General features: G+C 45.2%; 1 protein-coding gene across 22 annotated transcripts in view; it reads right to left on the bottom strand.

The window, feature by feature from the left end:
- Nucleotides 1–18,492, bottom strand: part of SIPA1L1 (signal induced proliferation associated 1 like 1) — a 501,925-nt gene that overhangs the window by 372,081 nt on the left and 111,352 nt on the right. Inside the window, exons 1-2 of one of the 22 annotated variants that reach the window (XM_049706210.1) lie at nt 7,574–7,599; nt 6,945–7,004 (exon numbers count right to left, since the gene is read on the bottom strand). The exons of 18 other annotated variants lie outside the window; for them this stretch is intronic. The gene's annotated coding sequence lies outside the window, so the exon portion shown is untranslated. 3 more of the 22 variants (XM_033435153.2, XM_033435262.2, XM_033435333.2) reach the window with 3 other exon arrangements.

Below are 18,492 nucleotides of genomic sequence, written 5' to 3'. Positions count from 1 at the left end.
TGCGCCACCAGGGAAGCCCTGAGGCTCTAACTTTTAATAGGCCTTTTCTGTGAATCCTATAGCTCTCCATAACCTATCATGTATCTACTGAAACATTATCGTCATGCAATTATTATAGCTCATTTCCTATTACAAAGGATCAGTACTAAGATGCCAATTTAAAAAAAAAAAAAAGTAACACTGAGACTCTTGGAAGAATCACAGGCATTTCTCAAACTGGAAAAGAGATGAGGGTCAGGAACCACATTCAGTCTCAAGCCTCCTAACAGGTTTCCCAAGGGCACATTCTGAGCCAGGAGTCAAACCCCACCCCAAACATATATACACACAGAGCACCCTCTCTTTACACATGAAATTCCAGCTACTCAGAAGTTAGACTCTGACAAAATATATTGGCAGAAGCTTCTGAGGTCTTCGCTGGGGCAGCCAGAAGTACGGTTAGGGAAAAGGGAGGAGTTAAATCAACTACACACTAACCCTCATGTCAAGAGTAAGAACACTTGTTTTCTAAGTCTTTGAAAGAAAAGGCAATATGGTTCCCAAAAGTCACATGCTTAAATTTCCTGCAAAAATATGGGAAAATACTTCTTTCCATTTTTTTCCCTAACTATGTACAAGTGAAGCAAGGAATAAAAGTTAGTCAAACTGGGTGAAAATTTTAGAACATTCTATTAATGTATAATTATATATCCTATTGGTATCTCCTTATAAGTACCCTCTCTTCTTGAAGGCATGAGATACCACCGTTCAGTTATCACAGTTGCTTTGCTGAAAGCATCAAGAAATGAAAAGAAACTTGTAAAAACAAATAGTCAATCAATTCTGAGAACTAAGATGTTAAAGGAAATGCAAGGAGCTTAGAATATATCAAACTAGAATCCCTATCTAGGCAAATAATTGAGAATATGAAAAAAATGAATTCGAAAAAGATACTATAAAAGCCAATGTAAATGATATTGATCATAGTCAAGTCTCGATTATAGGAACGTGGTCATTCAGCACATGGTCCTTTGCTTTTTACTTCGAAACAGCTTTATTCCGAGAAGTTTGGAACTCATTCTAAAAGGAAGCAAAACATTAAGCCACAAAAAAACTACCAACGACTATACTTGTAGCTTTGGTAAAAGGCTTCCTGCAAAAAACAGAAAGAGAAAAGAGGAATAACCAAAATTCACTCTGGTGTCTGCGAAATTCATTTTTAACCTAAGACCTGCTTTGGAGGAGGAGAGAGGAATAAAGGAATCCAGCGGCCGCCACGGTTGGATGGCCAGTTGGCTCAAGTTGCCTCTGAGTGACCCCTGTATGTGTACACATCAGTAACCCTCCCTCTGCAGGCCAACGTTCTCCAGCACACATACATTCTCCTCGTGCCTCTCCATAATTTAAAAAAAAGGGAAATCTAACATTATGTAATTGCCCGCTTCCCACAATTTAAAGTTAGGCATACTACAATCCTAATTAGAGGGGGAACTTAGTGCAACATGACAAGTAACAAATTAGAAATCTACAGGCTGAAAATTCTCATCCCAGACCTCCTGAGGCCAAGAGAAACAGCTTCGCCTGCCTCTGTGGCACACCCCCAATGCACTACTGTTGACTAACGTCCAATGAAAGAAGTCCCTGACATTCCTCTGTGTCACTGTGGTGTCATCTCTCCAGATTTTCAAGAAAGTTTTCATGTTACCTTTGCAACTGGGGTTACCTCACTCCTCCCAGGCCAGAATAAAAGGAGAAAATGGATGTGGACCAGTCCTTACCCTCAAAAGATACACCCAGTGGATTTTCTTACCCACTTGATCACAAACCCAGTCACACTCGTGCTATTCTAACCCTCACTCAAATCACCTGCCTTTAAGAGATCCAAAGAAAAGGGGCTCTTTCCCACGTTTCTATGACTCGCTCCACAGCTCATCAGAAACCCACCAAAAGAAAAAATGAGCTCTCATCTGAGGATAAGTAACTTAATTTGTATTAAACCTTTGGAAAACAAAGGGCCATCAAAGTGTGTGGGCTTTGTTTGGCTTTTTTCTTCTTTATTAGCTAAGCACAGCAGAAAACTAAAAACAAAAATCCAATGAGGCCAATTTATTTCCCACACCAAACCAGTAAAAGCGCAATGGATATAAAGTTGGACTGTCGATCTAAAGGGATAGTAGAAAACCCCTATTTTAAATAGCACTGTATGTGGAACAGACACAGATTTTTTTGTGTGAGTGCTGAAGGAATAACATAATGCTTTACCCTCCTCGGGAAAGGGAGAGTCCCTCATCTAAAGGGCAGTCACCCAAGGGGCAGGGATGTTTCTTCTCTCCTGGCTCAGATTACCCCAGCGGAAGTTGGGTGGTGCTATAGAAATCACTCACGTTTCCAACAGGAAGCTCCTACAACACTCTCCTGTTTTATGTGCAATTATACCTCCACCTAACAGATCCTCCCTAGCTCCTACCCCTGCCCCCAGTAACCCATACATGAAGCCACTGTTCCAAAAATAAGGGAGGCACACCACTTTCTTTTACAAATGAAAAATGAGTTTAAGAAGAGAAAAAAAAGGTGGTCAACTACAACAGATTAAGTCTGGCTTCTCTAAAGAACATCTAAGTATATTACGCTCTGAGTTAACCAAGATTCCTTTAAAAAAAAAAAACAACCTACAGGCTCTACCATGTAAATACTTTAACTAACTCAATTTCTTTTGCTATAACTTTGTAATTTGAGTAACTCTAAACCTGAGTTACCAAACACTACATCCGTGTGGTTTTCATGGCTTTTCAACCTTCACGTACGTTTTGTTTCATTAAGTTTTTCTTCTTCTCATTTTAGACATGTAATAAATACTGAACACTTGAGTGGGAGGAAAGAGCAGTAAATAAATTTTAACATAAGACTCTAAGGTAGGGGGGAAAAAAAAAACCAGGAAGCAAAAGAGTACAGTTAAATCTGAAAACATGCCTTCCAATCACTGCATGATCACTGACTAGTTCTTCTACACCCTTTAAAAAAATCACTTCAACTTTCTGGGCTTCAGTTTCCTCATCTGTAAAATGGGGAAGAAGGGTGAAATGATTTATACTCAAAATCCCTCCTAAACCCAACAATCTATGAATCTGTTCATCAGGAAGCAAGAAAATGCAATTGCAAGTAAGACTATGGTTTACAAATTACTTTCGTACATATGTTCTCAATAATTTTTGCAGCAAAGCAGTGAAGCAAGCATTGTGCCCACTGCTGCAAAAAAAGACGCTGTTTCAGAAAGTTCAGGAAGAGGTTCGATTACTTTTTAAGATCCCATAGCTGGAAAATTTGAAACCCAGGCCTTCTGAGGACAAATACTGGGCCCCATTATTTAAAAAATTAATTTAGGACTTCCCTGGCGGTGCAGTGGTTCAGAATCCGCCTGCCAATGCAGGGACACGGGTTCGAGTCCTAGTCCAGGAAGACCCCACATGCCGTGGAGCAACTAAGCCCGTGCGCCATAACTACTGAGCCTGCGCTCTAGAGTCCACGAGCCACAACTACAGAGCCCATGAGCCACAACTACTTAGCCCACATGCCACAACTACTGAAACTCGCACCCCTAGAACCCGTGCTCCTCAACAAGAGGAGCCACCCCAATGAGAAGCCCGCGCACCACAATGAAGAGTGGCCCGCTTGCCGCAACTAGAGAACGCCCGCACGCAGCAAAGACCCAATGCAGCCGAAAATAAATTTATTTAAATTTATTATAAATAAAAAAATTAATTTAAATAAGTTACAACTCAAATAATTGCCTGCTCTGCAAAACTTTTATGGCGGCTTCAGCGTATCAGAACACCAAACAAGGGAAGGTCACTGCAAATGGCCCCATTGCACTGTATGTTCCTTGAGGCAAGCAACACACTTTTACCCACCACTAGAACCACAGAACTCAACAGCATGCCTGCCAGACAGAGGCACTCAATAACTACCTTTTGACTTAATACAAATCTCAAAAGATTAGGAATATGGTGACATTATGAAGGAAAATTTTTTTTCTGAATTTGAGATATGAACTTCTGCAATCTCAGTCCAAAGGAAGAAAGAAGCATTCTATAACAGAGCACTAGCTCTATATGTGGGGGATGAGTCTATTTGTCTTCCTTAGAGAAAGTCCAGTTCGGTCAGTGAATCAAAAGGCTCAAATCTGCCACGTCACCTGAAAATCTTCAGGCTAGGCACACTTCATATGCACATTGAAGTGGACCAACAGAAATGACAGCAGGACAGTGAAGACCAGTAGAAGCACATAACCATGTTATCAATCACTACATACTTTCCCCTAAACTGGAAAGAGTCAAAGAATCCATACTCTTACACTGTTCTGCCTCTTCTCATGCTCCTGTTTCACAGCTCAAAGAGATAGAAAACAGCCATGTATTGAAAAACTCAAACTGCAAAAGTAAGATAGAACGGACACACGTCCCAACTCATAGTCAACCAAGATCCTCCAAAGTTTACAGAATCGCTCATCTCAAGCAAAATCATGACTTCAATAAAGTTACTAGAAGGACTTCCCTGGTGGCACAGTGATTAAGAATCCGCCTGCCAATGCTGGGGACACGGGTTCTGAGCCCTGGTCCGGGAAGATCCCACATGCCGCGGAGCAACTAAGCCCATGCGCCACAACTACTGAGCCTGCGCTCTAGAGCCCGTGCACCACGACTACTGAAGCCCGCGCGCCTAGAGCCCGTGCTCCACGACTACTGAAGCCCGCGCGCCTAGAGCCCGTGCTCCACAACAAGAGAAGCCACTGCAATGAGAAGCCCGCGCACCGCAACAAAGAGTAGCCCCCGCTCACTGCAACTAGAGAAAGCCCGCGCACAGCAACGGAGACCCAATGCAGCCAATAAATAAATAAATAAATTTAAAAAAATAAAAAAAATTTAAAAATAAAATTACTAGAAGGTGTACTTTAAAAGTTGTTAAAAAAATCAAGATGGGCTGGCGGGTGGGGGTGGGGAGACCTACACCAAAATTACACACCTAATTCAATGCAAAAGCAAAGTTAAGAAAGTCAGGAAAAGTATGTAAGTAAGAAAGTCATATAAAATTTCAGTGAGCTGCTTTGCAATTATTACTGCAATTATTACCAGGAGTTCAAGTCAACCTTGTCACAGAATCCTACGATGAACTCACAACTAATACTGACACTTCAGCTCTAAAAAGTTCACTGCACCAGAACTGCAATTTCAAACTCAAGGAGCAGTACCAGGAACCGCAGAGAAGCTAACAGCAACACCTACTGACTGTCTTGAGCCACTTGCCAAACTTGTTCTCTCAGTCAACTAGAGAAATCTAATGATACAGTCAACTTCAGGACTCCTTTACTTAAGCATAAAGAGATAAGAAAATAAGTTGTCAGCCACATAATACCATTCATCTGGCAAAATCTCTTATTTTGCCCCTAGCCATTTACGTGCAAATCATCACCCAAATCATTTTGAATGCACTGTTAATTGCTAATGCCTGAGTATAATTTATTCCATAGGAAAAAAGTTTTAATATTCTCGTTAATAACTGGTATGTCATCTAGTAGTCAGACACTTCAGTGACCATAAACTTCTTTATGAAAACCTTTTATCTGAGACTACTGCTGTTTCTACTGTTCTATATTATTTCCATCGGCTTTTTTTTTTTTCATCCTGGTAAAGGTGGCTTAATTGCAGCTTTCAAAAAATGAAGGGGGAAGGTGAAGGTCATTAAATCAGGATTTTAGAGAAAATACTGTTACTAAACTGGGTGCAGAGAATGATTGTATAGGACTTCATCTTGTACTTTTCCAAAAGATTAAGTCAGAGAATCTTTGCCTTGGATGAATATTCCATATGAGAAAACGAGAGAAAGTTGACACTTAACTCCCACAGAGTACCAGTATAAAAACAATGTCTTTAAGAGTCTGAGTCAGAGTTTCAACATGAAAGGTTTGCTTTACAGAGGAAACGCCAACCCCAGTCCATCCAGATAGACCTGGAACCTGATTAAAGTCAACACCTTTACTCTAAAATTTGCATCGCGTCACTGGCTCCCAGTTTAGAAATGTAATCGTTTAGCAGGTAGTAAGAATTTCAGTAAGTGCTGCCTCTAAAATACCCGTCATAATAAATAAGATCTGTAAGGTAAATGCAGTCTAGGATCCATCAGGCCCCAAAGCTTCTCTTCAAAACAAGCATCAACAACTCAAACATCTTCCTTGAAAGTGAGCCATTTCCCTTGCCTATGTTTTCCAAACGGTGAACCCAATGAAATTTCAACCTGTCCAACAAGATTACTTGTCCACCTAGAAATGCCGTGGAGCGATAGGGAGCTTGGCAAATACCCTTTAAGGTCAGGATAGAAGTTGGAAACAGATGGGGCGAAGGAGAAAAACTTCTTTTTTGCAGTACCTTCTCGCCTTCCCACCCCTCTTGTGGTTTACTTACTCCAAGAAAAGCAGGTTTGAGCAGCTCCGGCTTTCACTTCCCCCAGACCCCGGGAGAGAAACGAACCACCCGCGGGCAACGAGCTGCTCTTCCCCCTTTCTCACGATCAAACCTCTCGGCCTGTCCCTCCGGCATAGCCTGCAAAGCGCTCACCCAGGTGACTGAACTGGAAGAGTCTCCCGGTGGAGACGAGAGCAGCCTGGTGGGCGCAGCCACCCCAAGGGGTCGCGGGTCTCCTGGCCTCTCTCACAGACGCCTGGCGGAGAGTTGTGCAGATTCGGATTCCGAGGTGCGCGCGCCCGCGCGCGCCGGGCGCAGTGCAGCTCGGACTCGCCCCCCGCCGGGCTGCGCTACCAGCACGCCACCAAATCGGAAATAAAACTTTGACCGGCCTCTCGGCGTCCTGCTCCGTGCCCTGGACCCGAGCCCCGGCCAGAAATGGGGTGCGGGCTGTCAACAGTCTTGCACCCCCGCTCCCCTGCCCGGACCCGGGGCGCGGGAGCCACTTACCGCTCGGCCCGGCCTCCCGGTGCCGCCGCACGTCCGGGGCGCGTCCGCCGCGCGCTCTCCCTGGGGTAAAAAAGAAACCTTACAGACGGTCGGCGCGCGCTCACTCGCCGCCTGCTCTGCGGAGAACGGCAGGCGGCGAGGCAGGGGCGGGCGCCGAGTGGAGGGGGACCCGGGGGAGACGGGGGCGGAATCAGCCCAACTCCCGAGCCTGGCTCCGAAGGGGACGCGGAATGCGGGCTGGAGAGCAGCCGGCTGGGGCCGCGCTCCCGGCGGAGTGGGGGCGGAGGTGCCCCAGTCCCCGGGCATCAACTATTGTCTGGGCGCTCGGGTCCCCACTCGCGCCGCCTCCGAGGCTCAGCGCTCCCCATCCCACCCGCCTGCCTCCAAGAGAAAAAGCTGAGGGGGCGGCCGGCGCGGGAAGCGAACGCGGTGTGACTGAGCGGCCGCAGCCAAAGTCCGAAGTGGAAGCGGGGGAAAGGGGAGGTGCGTGCCGAGTCGGGGAGGGGACAGGTAACTGCAGAGGGGGCGGGAAGGCCCGGGAGGATTGGTGTGGGGAGGAAATGGGGAGGGAGCCACGGAAGCAGGAGAGGGTGGAGTGGCTGGCGGGGGCCGGCCTCTGAAGCCCAGACCTGGCCCTCCCCGGGGACCCTCCTCCCGGAGACTCAGCGCCGCTCTGACTTTTTGCTCACTCGCTCACGCACACAGTGAACTCGCTCACAAAGTTGCCGGCGGTGGCGGCGCCTCCCTCGCCCTTCCCCTCCCCGCCCCATTCCTTCCCCTCCTTCACTCCCTCCCCAACTCTCGGGTGAGATCACCGCTGTGCAGCTCAGCTCTGCGCTCAAATCTCGCGAGAGAAGAGGCAGCTCAGCCCAGACGGCGGGGGAAGTGGAAGGAATTAGAGGAAGGTGGGGGACCGCGGAACTCCTAGTTGCTATGACGACGGCAAAGCCCTGGATTCCTGTCTCCTGCAGAGAGCCCAGGCAGCAAACGTGGGTGTCGTTTGCAACCTGCCCCCTCCCTTGCCCGACGCCCTAATGGTGGGGAAAGCAAGGGCTAGAAGCTAGAACCTATTTGAGAGGGCATCTGGAGAAGACCAGCGTCATGATATCTGGCTAAATCTGGCAAATGAGGCTAATTATTTAAGAGATTCTGGGACAGATTTCTGCCATAGAAGTCAGCACATATCTGAACCCCCAATTTCCTACCATATATTCAGTTTTTCGACCTTCCTGTCTAATTTCATCCCCCACCCCTCACCCACTCCGTACGCTCCCTCTCTCCTCCCCGCCCCCCCCCCCATCACCACCGCCACCACCAGACTGAGCTCCTTGAGGACCTGCCTTATCCATCTTTGTATTCTCAGCGCTTCCACAGGCTTGGTACATAGTAGGTATTTACTTAATGTCTATGGTGGGAAATGAACGCCACAAGCTGTACGTGTCCTCAGTACTTTCACCCTACCCTGGAAAGTACTTATGCTTAGACTATGAATTTCTGCTCCACAGTTTGGCTTTTGACTTTGCTAAACTATCCTTCCATTTCTGTTCACACAGAATTACCTATTTTTCAAGAGTTACAATCCCTCCTTTCTCTTTCTCCATCTTTGTGTCATAAAAACCCTATTCACCATGGGGGACCAGGTAATCATTAAGCTTCTTCAGATACCATCCTACCTACTCCAAAATGCTGTTGAGAATGAAGATGACATTTTCTCATCCCCTGTTTCTTCTTTTGATTGTAGAAACTTTTCTTTGGGGGTTTTATATACTCACTGCCTAAATAAAATGGATACTGTTAATAGAAGTTAAGCTTAAACTTTCGATGTCAAAATGAATGAGTAAAAATAGATTCCGTGGGGCTTCCCTGGTGGCGCAGTGGTTGAGAGTCCGCCTGCCGATGCAGGGGACACGGGTTCGTGCCCCGGTCCGGGAAGATCCCACATGCCGCGGAGCCTGCGCGTCCGGAGCCTGTGCTCCGCAACGGGAGAGGCCACAACAGTGAGAGGCCCGCGTACCGAAAAATAATAATAATAATAATAGATTCCATGATATGTGAATTATATCTCAATTTTTTTTAAATTCCATCTCTATTTACATAAATACGGGGAAACCATTTTTTAAATCAATCCCTTGGAACTAGAAACCCAAAAAGTACATAAAGATTCTTTTAGGTTACATGCAAGCTTAAATGTCATGTCGGTGAAAGTTTTTATGTTAGAAACCTAGTGATATAGTGATACAGTGATAAAAAACACTAGACAAAGTCAGGAAACTACGGCTTGAGTTTTTCTGTGTTGCTAATAATTGAGTCTCCTTGAGAAGTTATTTAATCTTTCTGATTCTTCATCTCTAAAATGAGGGGTAGCCCACATGTTAGGTCATTATAGCTTTAAAATTCTGTGGCTCTTAGACCTATACAAATTTCCAGTAAATAACAGATATTTTCCTTTTACATCAAACAGAATTTTTTAAATGTTTCATTTTACAGTAGGTCAGTTTCACAAAGTTCAGCTACATGTTGACAAGTTGCTTTTCAAGTTCTCTTGTCTCAACTGTAAAAACAACAGGGACTTCCCTGGTGGCGCAGTGGTTAGGAATCCACCTGCCAATGCAGGTGACACGGGTTCGATCCCTGGTCTGGGAAGATCCCACATGCCGCGGAGCAGCTAAGCCTGTGAGCCACAACTACTAGCCTGTGCTCTAGAGCCCGCGAGCCACAACTACTGAGCCCACATGCCACAACTACTGAAGCCTGAGTGCCTAGAGCCCGTGCTCTGCAACAAGAGAAGCCACCCCATGAACAGTAGCCCCCACTCACCGCAGCTAGGGAAAGCCAGCATGAAGCAATGAAGACCCAACGCAGCCAAAAATTAATTAATTAATTAATTTTTAAAAATTGACCATGTTACAGTAATTTCAAAGGGAATCCATTGTTATTTACTTTTACACTAACTCAAAACAGATTTCTTGTTATTTAATAAATATGCTAACTCAAAGACCCAAACTAAATACATCCACACCCCCACCAAAATAACTATAAGAAGGAAGGAGGGAGGGAAGGAAGGGAAGAAGGAAGAAACGAAGGAAGGAAGGGAGGGAGGAAGGAAGGAAGGAAGGAGGAGAAGAAGGGTGAGTCTTAAATTCACAGACTGGTATTTTTAGTATCAAAGTTTTACAAAGAAACACATTGGAGCATCACCATCAATCCTGTTGATCTGTTTTCAGGAGCTACCTTTCATAACATAGCACACTATTGTAAATCACTTGTTCATTTGCCCTGGCTCGGCTTTTAACATAGTTTTGCCCTTAAAGGATGGCTGCCAATCTGTATCCACCAACCCAGTACAATTTCAGAACCACCTGTTTTATGACTCCCAGATAGCCATTTGATACATTTGAAAAAACTGACCCAAGTGCTAGCCAAATCTATTAACTTTTTTCAGTGTTTCTTATGAGGCTCAAGAGATGGGTATTGGCCTCAAATTACAAAGATAATTTCCCTAACCTTCAGGCATAGTGGAAGAGTAAAGACTGTCCTAGGGTTCTAAAACTGCTCTTTCAAGACCCTAGGCTACTATTTACCCCTCATTGGTGGCAGAACTTTCAGCAGTATGTCTGAAGGAAATGAAAGGCAAAATTCACCAAAGCTGAGGTTTCAACTACCTGGTTCTCTGGGTCAAGGCACTCTGTCTGCATCTTCCCTGACCTTCCTGGGGTTCCAAAATAGCAGACAAGGAGCAGCAGAAGAGGGAAAGTGAGACTAGAGAGTTTGTCAAGCACAGATTAGATCTCAGCCACTTCCTGCCCACTCCATCTGTTGGCTGTCTATCCACTTCCGCCCAGCCCCCTCCCCGACACGCTCAAGGGACATGTAACCTTTTCTCTGATACGAGCTCCCTCCCTATTAACTTCTCAGTTTGTTAAAGCTCAGTTGAATTCACCTTCCTCTGGTTATTCGCTTCTACTCAACAATGCACCCTAACATATCAAATATGGAATGAATTTTGACACAAAGGCCTACCAAGCAAGGAAAATATATGTTTTTATTAATATTATAAACATCGATTCACATTTGCATGTTTTACAGTTAAAATCTGGTCTACCCAGCCTGTTATCATCAGTTCAGAACTTCCTGTTATTGGCTATACAGCTATAGGGCATTACTAACTAATATTCAGAGAAATGACTCAACCATAAAGAAGGACCAAAGTGCTCCTCAAATCATCCAAGATTAAATTATATCCAGTGCTGTTTCACTTTTAGGATTTTATTGTTTCAGCCCTAGGTGATATAATTCTATTGACCTGAATACTAGATTTCTTAGAACACCTCATTCTCCCATTTACATTATTTATTACATGTTTAAAACATCAACTACTGTATAATCAACGAACATTCCTCAGCAAAGCTACTACACTTCCTGTCCACCCTCCCACTCTTCTAAAGGACCACTTCATACCTTCTCCTCCTCCATCAAACCTCCTGCTTATTACTCACAGATAACCGCCATGCATCTTTCATTGGCAAAATAGAGGCAACCAGAAGAGAACGTAGCACACACTCCATCCCTACGTCTCTTATCTACTAACCCACCTGCATCTGTCTGCATGTACTCTTCTGTCCTCCTGGCACTTAGGATAAACTCTCAGTGCTCTTAGCCAAGATTAACCTCTCCACCTGTGTACCCGTCCCATCCCCTCTGACTCCAGGACATTGATTCAGCAACTGCCACCTCTCTCTTGCATCAGGAAAATTTCCCTTTCTATTGGAACTGTTTCTGAGTGCTTACAAGCATGCTCTAATATCTGCTTGGTAAAAAATCAAACATTTCATAGATTCCATATCTCCCTCTGTTTCAATTCGCCACCGGATTCTTCAAAAGGTTTTTCCACACTTGCTACCTTCAATTCCTCCCCTTCCATTGTCTTGAATCCTCTCTGAGCAGCCATTCTCGCCCACCACTCCAGAAGAAACAGGTCTTCTCAGGGTCCCTAGTGACTGCCTCGTTGCTAAATCCAGTAGGCAATTCCTATCCTCACCTCACCCAACTTCTCAGCCACTGGGGAGAGGTTGATCACTCTTATCCTTGAAACAATTTCTTCACATAGCTTCTGGATTAAGAGTCTGTCTTGAGTAACCTATACCCACTACTATATATAAAATAGATAAACAGCAAGGACTTACTGTATAGCACAGGGAGCTCTACTCAGTATTCTGTAATAACCCATATGGGAAAAGAATCTGAAAAAGAATATGTATATACACATACATATACTTATATTTGGTTGGCCAAAAAGTTCACTGGAGTAAGAGCGTACAGAAAAACCCGAACGAACTTTTTGGCCAACCCACTATATGTACATATAACCGAATCACTTTGCTGTACACCTGAAACTAACACAACATTGTAAATCAACTATACTTAAATTTAAAAAATAAATAACGTGGGGTGGGGGGAAAGGGTAAATTAGGAGCTTGGGATTAACATACACACACTACTATATATAAACTAGATAACCAGCAAGGACCTACTATATAGCACAGGGAACTCTACTCAGTATTCTTAATAACCTATATGGGTAAAGAATCTGGAAAAGAATGAATACATGTGTATGTATAACTGAATCACTTTGCTGTACACCAAAAATTAACACAACATTGTAAATCAACTATGCGCCAATAAAATTGTTTAAAAATTGTCTTTTCTACATAATAAATAAATAACTAAATTTAAGTTTAAGAAAAACAAGAGTTTTTGTCTTGATTCTTTTCCTACCCTTCTGGCCTTCTCCGTATCGAATCTCTAAACATAGAAGTCCCCAGAACTCAGTCCTTAGACACCTTCTCTTTGTGGTCTCCTATTAGTCCATGGCAGTCTCACCGGTCCTATAGCTTAAATGCCATCCATATACTGACAACTCCCAAATGTACATCTCCAGTCCAGATGCCTCCCCAAACTCCAGACTTACACATCCATCTCTGACTCAACATTTCCAACTGGTTGTGTAGTTGGTATCTCCAACTTCATATGTCTAAAACTGGAAAGCTCCAGAAAATCCTCTCAAACCAGTGCCCTCCTGCAGTTTTCACTACCTCAGTTAAGGGTACCCTTCCAGAGATTCAGAGGTTTTTGTTTAGAGCAAACGTCTTAGAGTTGTCCTTGATTCTTCTGTGTCTCTCAGATCACACAGCAGACCAGCAATGAATTCTGTTGGCTCTTCCTTCAAAATACGTGCAGAATGCAGTCATTTTCTACCCACCACGACTCTCCCTCTCTGATTCAAGCCGTTTCTCACTTGGATTATCACAAGAGTTTCCCTATCTGGTCTCCTGATTCCAGCCCTTTCCCTCAATATTTTATTCTACACACAGAGCCAGAGTGTGGAGCATAAGCAACTCAGATCAGGTCACTTCTCTGCTCAAAAGCCTTCCAGGCCTTCTCATCACACTGAGAGAAAAAGCCAAAGTCCCCATTCTGGCCTGGAAAGCTGTTCATTCTCTGACTCTCGTCTGGAGCTCTGGCCTCATCTCCTTCCTCCCACCCTCCCTCTCTCCTTCCCAGCCATATCCGCATCTCTCTGTTCTTTGAATTCACAAGGCACTCTCCTGCCTCCAGGCCTTGCTTTTGCTGTTCCCTCTGCCTGGAAAACTGTTTCCCCGAGTGTCTACATGACTCACTCTCTGAGTTCCTTGAGGTGTCTGTTCCAAGGCAAACGTGTTGGTCATTTGTTGTCTTGCTCTTGCCTGCTGTCTTTCCTCCTGTGATATCTTACTGGGAGTGGACCCCCCCATGGGTTGTGTTTCCCAGGCTTCCTCGTCTGGTGCCTCTAGCTGGGTGGGTTCAGCCACTGAGAAGCAGGAGAGGAATGTGGCCAGATAAAGGGGCAGACCTCTCTCCTCCTCTCTGTCTGCCCCAGGCAGTGTCTTAGCAGCAGATACATCTCCTCTTTGGCCCCAGGTTGTATTGGGTAAGAACCTTCCCCAGGCTCTGGTAATATCTTTAGTCTAAGGGCGATAGCAACTTTCTAGTGTTAAGAATCTCTGGGTTGCTTCATCATCCTGGTTAGCTTCTCAACCCTTCCATCACCTATGTAAGAGTTCCCCGGTGTTAAATTCCCTCTTTTTGAATTACCAACACTGGTTTCTATTCTCCTAACTGGACCTTGATTGTTACAGTCACCCTTTATGAAATAGCAGCCCCCCCAACCTCATACTCCCCAGGCACGTCACCCAACTTTATTCTTCTTTGGAGTCCTTATCACCCCCAGACATAGTGTTTACCTTTTTGCCGGTTTACTGTCTACCTCTCACCTAGAGTGTCTGCTTTATTACTGCTGCATTTCCAGCACCTAGAACAGTGCCTGACACATAGTAGACACTCGATGCACGCTTGCCGAATGAGCAGAGTGCTGTTTTAAAGACAAAGTAAAAGGGCTAGCAGAGTGTGGTAGGCAGACTAGCTCTCCATGTCTGAATGCCTGGAACCTGTGCCTATGTTACCTTACATGGCAAAAGTTACTTTACAGATGTGATTAAATTCAAGATCTTGCGATGGGGAGATTATCCTGAAATTATCCAAGTGGGCCTAATGCAATCATAAAAGGGAGGTAGGGCTTCCCTGGTGGCGCAGTGGTTGGGAGTCCACCTGCCGATGCAGGGGACGCGGGTTCGTGCCCCGGTCCGGGAGGATCCCACATGTCGCGGAGCGGCTGGGCCTGTGAGCCATGGCTGCTGAGCCTGTGCGTCCGGAGCCTGTGCTCCGCAACGGCAGAGGCCACAGCAGTGAGAGGCCCGCGTACCGCAAAAAAAAGAAAAAGAAAAAAGGGAGGTAGAAGTGTCAGAGTTAGAGTTAGAGAAGGAGGACTGACCCTGGAAGCAGAGTCAGAGAGAGAGTTGAAATGCTTCACACTGGAGGAAGGGGCCATGAGCCAAGCAGTGTAGGTGGCCTCCAGAAGCAAGAAAGGGCAAGGGAAATGGATTCTCCCCTAGAGCCTGCAGAAGGATTACAGCCCTACTGACTTATTAATTTATTTATTTATTTTTGGCTGTGTTGGGTCTTCGCTGCTGTGTGCAGGCTTTCTCTAGTTGTGGTGAGCGGGGGCTACTCTTTGTTGTGGTGCACAGGCTTCTCACTGCAGTGGCTTCTCTTGTTGAGGAGCACAGGCTCTAGGCAGGCGGGCTTCAGTAGCTGTGGCTCGAAGGCTCTAGATCGCAGGCTCAGTAGTTGCTGCGTAATTGTTGCTGCTTAATTGTTCCGCAGCATGCGGGATCTTCCCGGACCAGGGCTCGAACCCATGTCTCCTGCATTGGCAGGCAGATTCTTAACCACTGCGCCACCGGGGAAGCCCCCCTGCTGACTTCTTGATTTTAGCCCAGTGAAACCCACTTTGGACTTCTGACCTCTATAACAGCAAGACAATAGATTTGTGCTGTTTTAAGCCACTACATTTGTGGTAACTTGGTATAGCAGTCATAGGAAACTAATACACATAGTTTTCTCAGTATATAAACTCTTAGGCATGACATGTGTCTTGTTTCCTCTTAGATCTCCACTTTCTAGCATAATTCCTAACACAAGCAAGGCACTCAATAAATGTTTGTGGAATAAATGAACAAAGTTTAATAGCAAAGGAGAATTAGGGCTCCATCCTGATGGTGTGGCCAAATCGCTAACTGGCTTTACCTGATCTTAGAAAGGGTAGAAAGCATGTTGCTACTAGGAAGCCTCCTTGAGCTTCTGAAGCCATGAAGATATGGGGGCCTGGGGCAGGGAGACAATCCAGGGTTTAGGCACCAACGTCAGCTAGAGAGAATGAAGACCAGTCACAAGGGGCTTTGGGTGATACATTCGGGAGCTCGGGCTTTATTCTGTAGGCAATAAGGAGCCACTGAAGGATTTTCAGAAGGCAGAGACATATTCAAATTTGCACCTAAGAGGTTATACAACACTTAAAGCATGATATTTAGAAATCCATGGGTCAGAGAAAAGGTCAGAACTAGAGTTATAAATGTGAGAGGCAGTAGCCTATAGCTGCTGATATGTCACATTAAATAACGTTTTAATAGAAAGCACCATCACAGATTTTCTTGTCCTTCTCATAGGTATCTTCTTTTGAAACATACTCCATTGAGCTGTTCCAGCTATTCCTGGCTTTCTGATGATTTTCTTATTAACATGGGCTCCATAAAAATTCCAGGAGGACTGAAAGTCCTGGTTCATCCATCCTTTTGATCCTTTCTTATGTAGGCATCAGCACATGTTACTCCAGCAGTCATTTTTAAAAGAAATCATCTTTGGATCATTTCAAATATTTTTATTCATCCCTTCAATAGTATTTCCTTTCAGGGAGCTCTTTGCCCTTTTAAACAACTTGAATATTCTCTGAGGAGGTGGAAATTTCCTTCCACTCACCCTTGTCTCTTTATTCCTTTCATCAGATTTTATGGTCGAGGATGTGTTAGGGAAAGAAGGTGGGGAAAATTAAAAGGTCTCTCTCCACTCCCGTCTTTTTAAAATCCCTAGAAATGAAAAGAGACTTGCTCGTGACTTGGAAGTTGTGGGCTGAGGCCTCCTAGAACCATCTGGCTTGTTCCCTTGCCAGCCAGAGCTGAGGCGACATTCACAAGGACCCAGGAACTGCAGGGGCACTTGAGTTTGCAGCTGCCTCAAGGCATCCAAGGAGAGCGCAGCAAGATTCTGCAAGAGAAATCACACCTGGCGTGTTCCTGAGGGCAGGGAACATATGTAACGAGGGTGTCCTTCGGTGGGCATACCAAGGAGCACAGCTGGATCGTTAAAGCCATCCTAGCCTTTATTGAAGAGCAAAGAAGTAAGAATGAATAATGCTGATGGTTCAAGTATATTCAGGACCTTAAAACAGCTCAGCACTCACCCTGAATATCCTAAATTGTTTTTTAGAGATGAAACTTTTAAAAGTTTCTTTCCGTATCACTGATTCTTTCTACTTGGGGGGTAGTGATGAGTACATTTACTCAGGTATGAGAAGTGGCTGAGGACAATACATGTAATTTTTTTTCTTTTTTTTTTTTTCTTTTTTTTGCGGTACGCAGGACTCTCACTGCTGTGGGCTCTCCCGTTGCGGAGCAACAGGCTCCGGACGCGCAGGCTCAGCGGCCATGGCTCACAGGCCCAGCCGCTCCACGGCATGTTGGATCCTCCCACACCGGGGCACGAACCCGTGTCCCTTGCATCGGCAGGCGGACTCTCAACCACCGCGCCACCAGGGAAGCCCCAATACATGTAATTTTTAAATTTATTCTGTAGATACACAGAGAAATGATCACCCTGTGAAGTGGAGGAAGATCTACTAGACCTTGGATTCTGGTGTGGATTTCTGGACTCAAACTCAACTCTAATATTATTTAATTTTCCTGGACTTCTGTTTCTTTAAATGCAAAAGGAGAAGGCCAAGGGCCCATCCCTTTTGACTAAACACTTATGTGTTGAGGCATTACCCTCTTTCAGAGGTCTCTATGCTCCTGGTCAAGAAGCTTTTGTTCCTGGAAAAGAAAATGTTTCCTGAACCTCCCTCCATTCCCACTGGTTTTGCCCTTTTAAACATGGTCTCTACCTTCCCCTCACCTCTCCTGCCCCTTCCCCTCACCCCCATTGCACAAGCCCATCTCAGATATCAAGGGCAACCCTAACTTATGCTGGTAGGGTGGACTCTTCTCAAAGGCACCTCCTGCTGTGCTCTCATGGTGGCTGTGGTTGGCACTGCTAGAGTGGACCTTCATCGTTGCCTGTGGTGCGGGTTGCCCATGTGAGCTGCTCCGGCTGGCAGTGGAGCTCTCAGGACTGCTGCCCCCAGCTGCTTCCACCTCTCAGGACAATCAGCTCCGGCTCCTAGGGATGCTGCGCAGTTACGAGTTCGTTGCTCCATACTTCCTCTAGAGGGCAGCACAAATCACAGTCCCTGCCAAGTAGCTGGGGACAACTCAAAGATGCAGGGTTGACTTGTAGAATTCATTCAAATCTCCCTAGTCCAGACTGATACTATGGGAGAAAGAATGAAAGTATCACACCCACTGGTCCTCACCTGAAGGCAGTTCAGTGTGGTGGAGACAGAAGGACCTGGCCTCCATCCCACCTCCACCTCTGCCCTTAGTAGTCAAGTGGCTTTGGGATAAGTTACTTGACCTCTTTAAGCCTTGATTTTCTTACCTTTAAAACAGGAATAGTAATAATAATGGATTTTTTTAAAAACCACGTCATTGTTTGGGGCATTAAATGAGATAATACACATTTTGTTAGACCCCGTGGCTTGGCTACCTAAAAGCCATCCACAAACCCCTTTTGCCCTTTTTTTCTTTCCAGACTTCCTCGTAGCCTCCAGAACTAGCTGGAATGAAACAGGGACTTTATTCCGAAAATTCTGATTCCAAGATACCCAGGGGTAGGCCCTTGACCCTTGAACAACACAGGTTTGAACTGCAGGGATCCACTTGGATTTTTTTCGGTAGTAAATACTACAGTACGACACAATCCGTGTTTGGCTGAATCTGAGGCTAAGAAGCAACTACAGATA

The sequence above is a fragment of the Orcinus orca genome, chromosome 2 (assembly GCF_937001465.1).
Source record: "Orcinus orca chromosome 2, mOrcOrc1.1, whole genome shotgun sequence".
NCBI classification, from domain to species: domain Eukaryota; kingdom Metazoa; phylum Chordata; class Mammalia; order Artiodactyla; family Delphinidae; genus Orcinus; species Orcinus orca.
The sequence above is the reverse complement of the archived record's forward strand: the minus strand, read 5'-3'. Positions and strand labels throughout refer to the sequence as shown.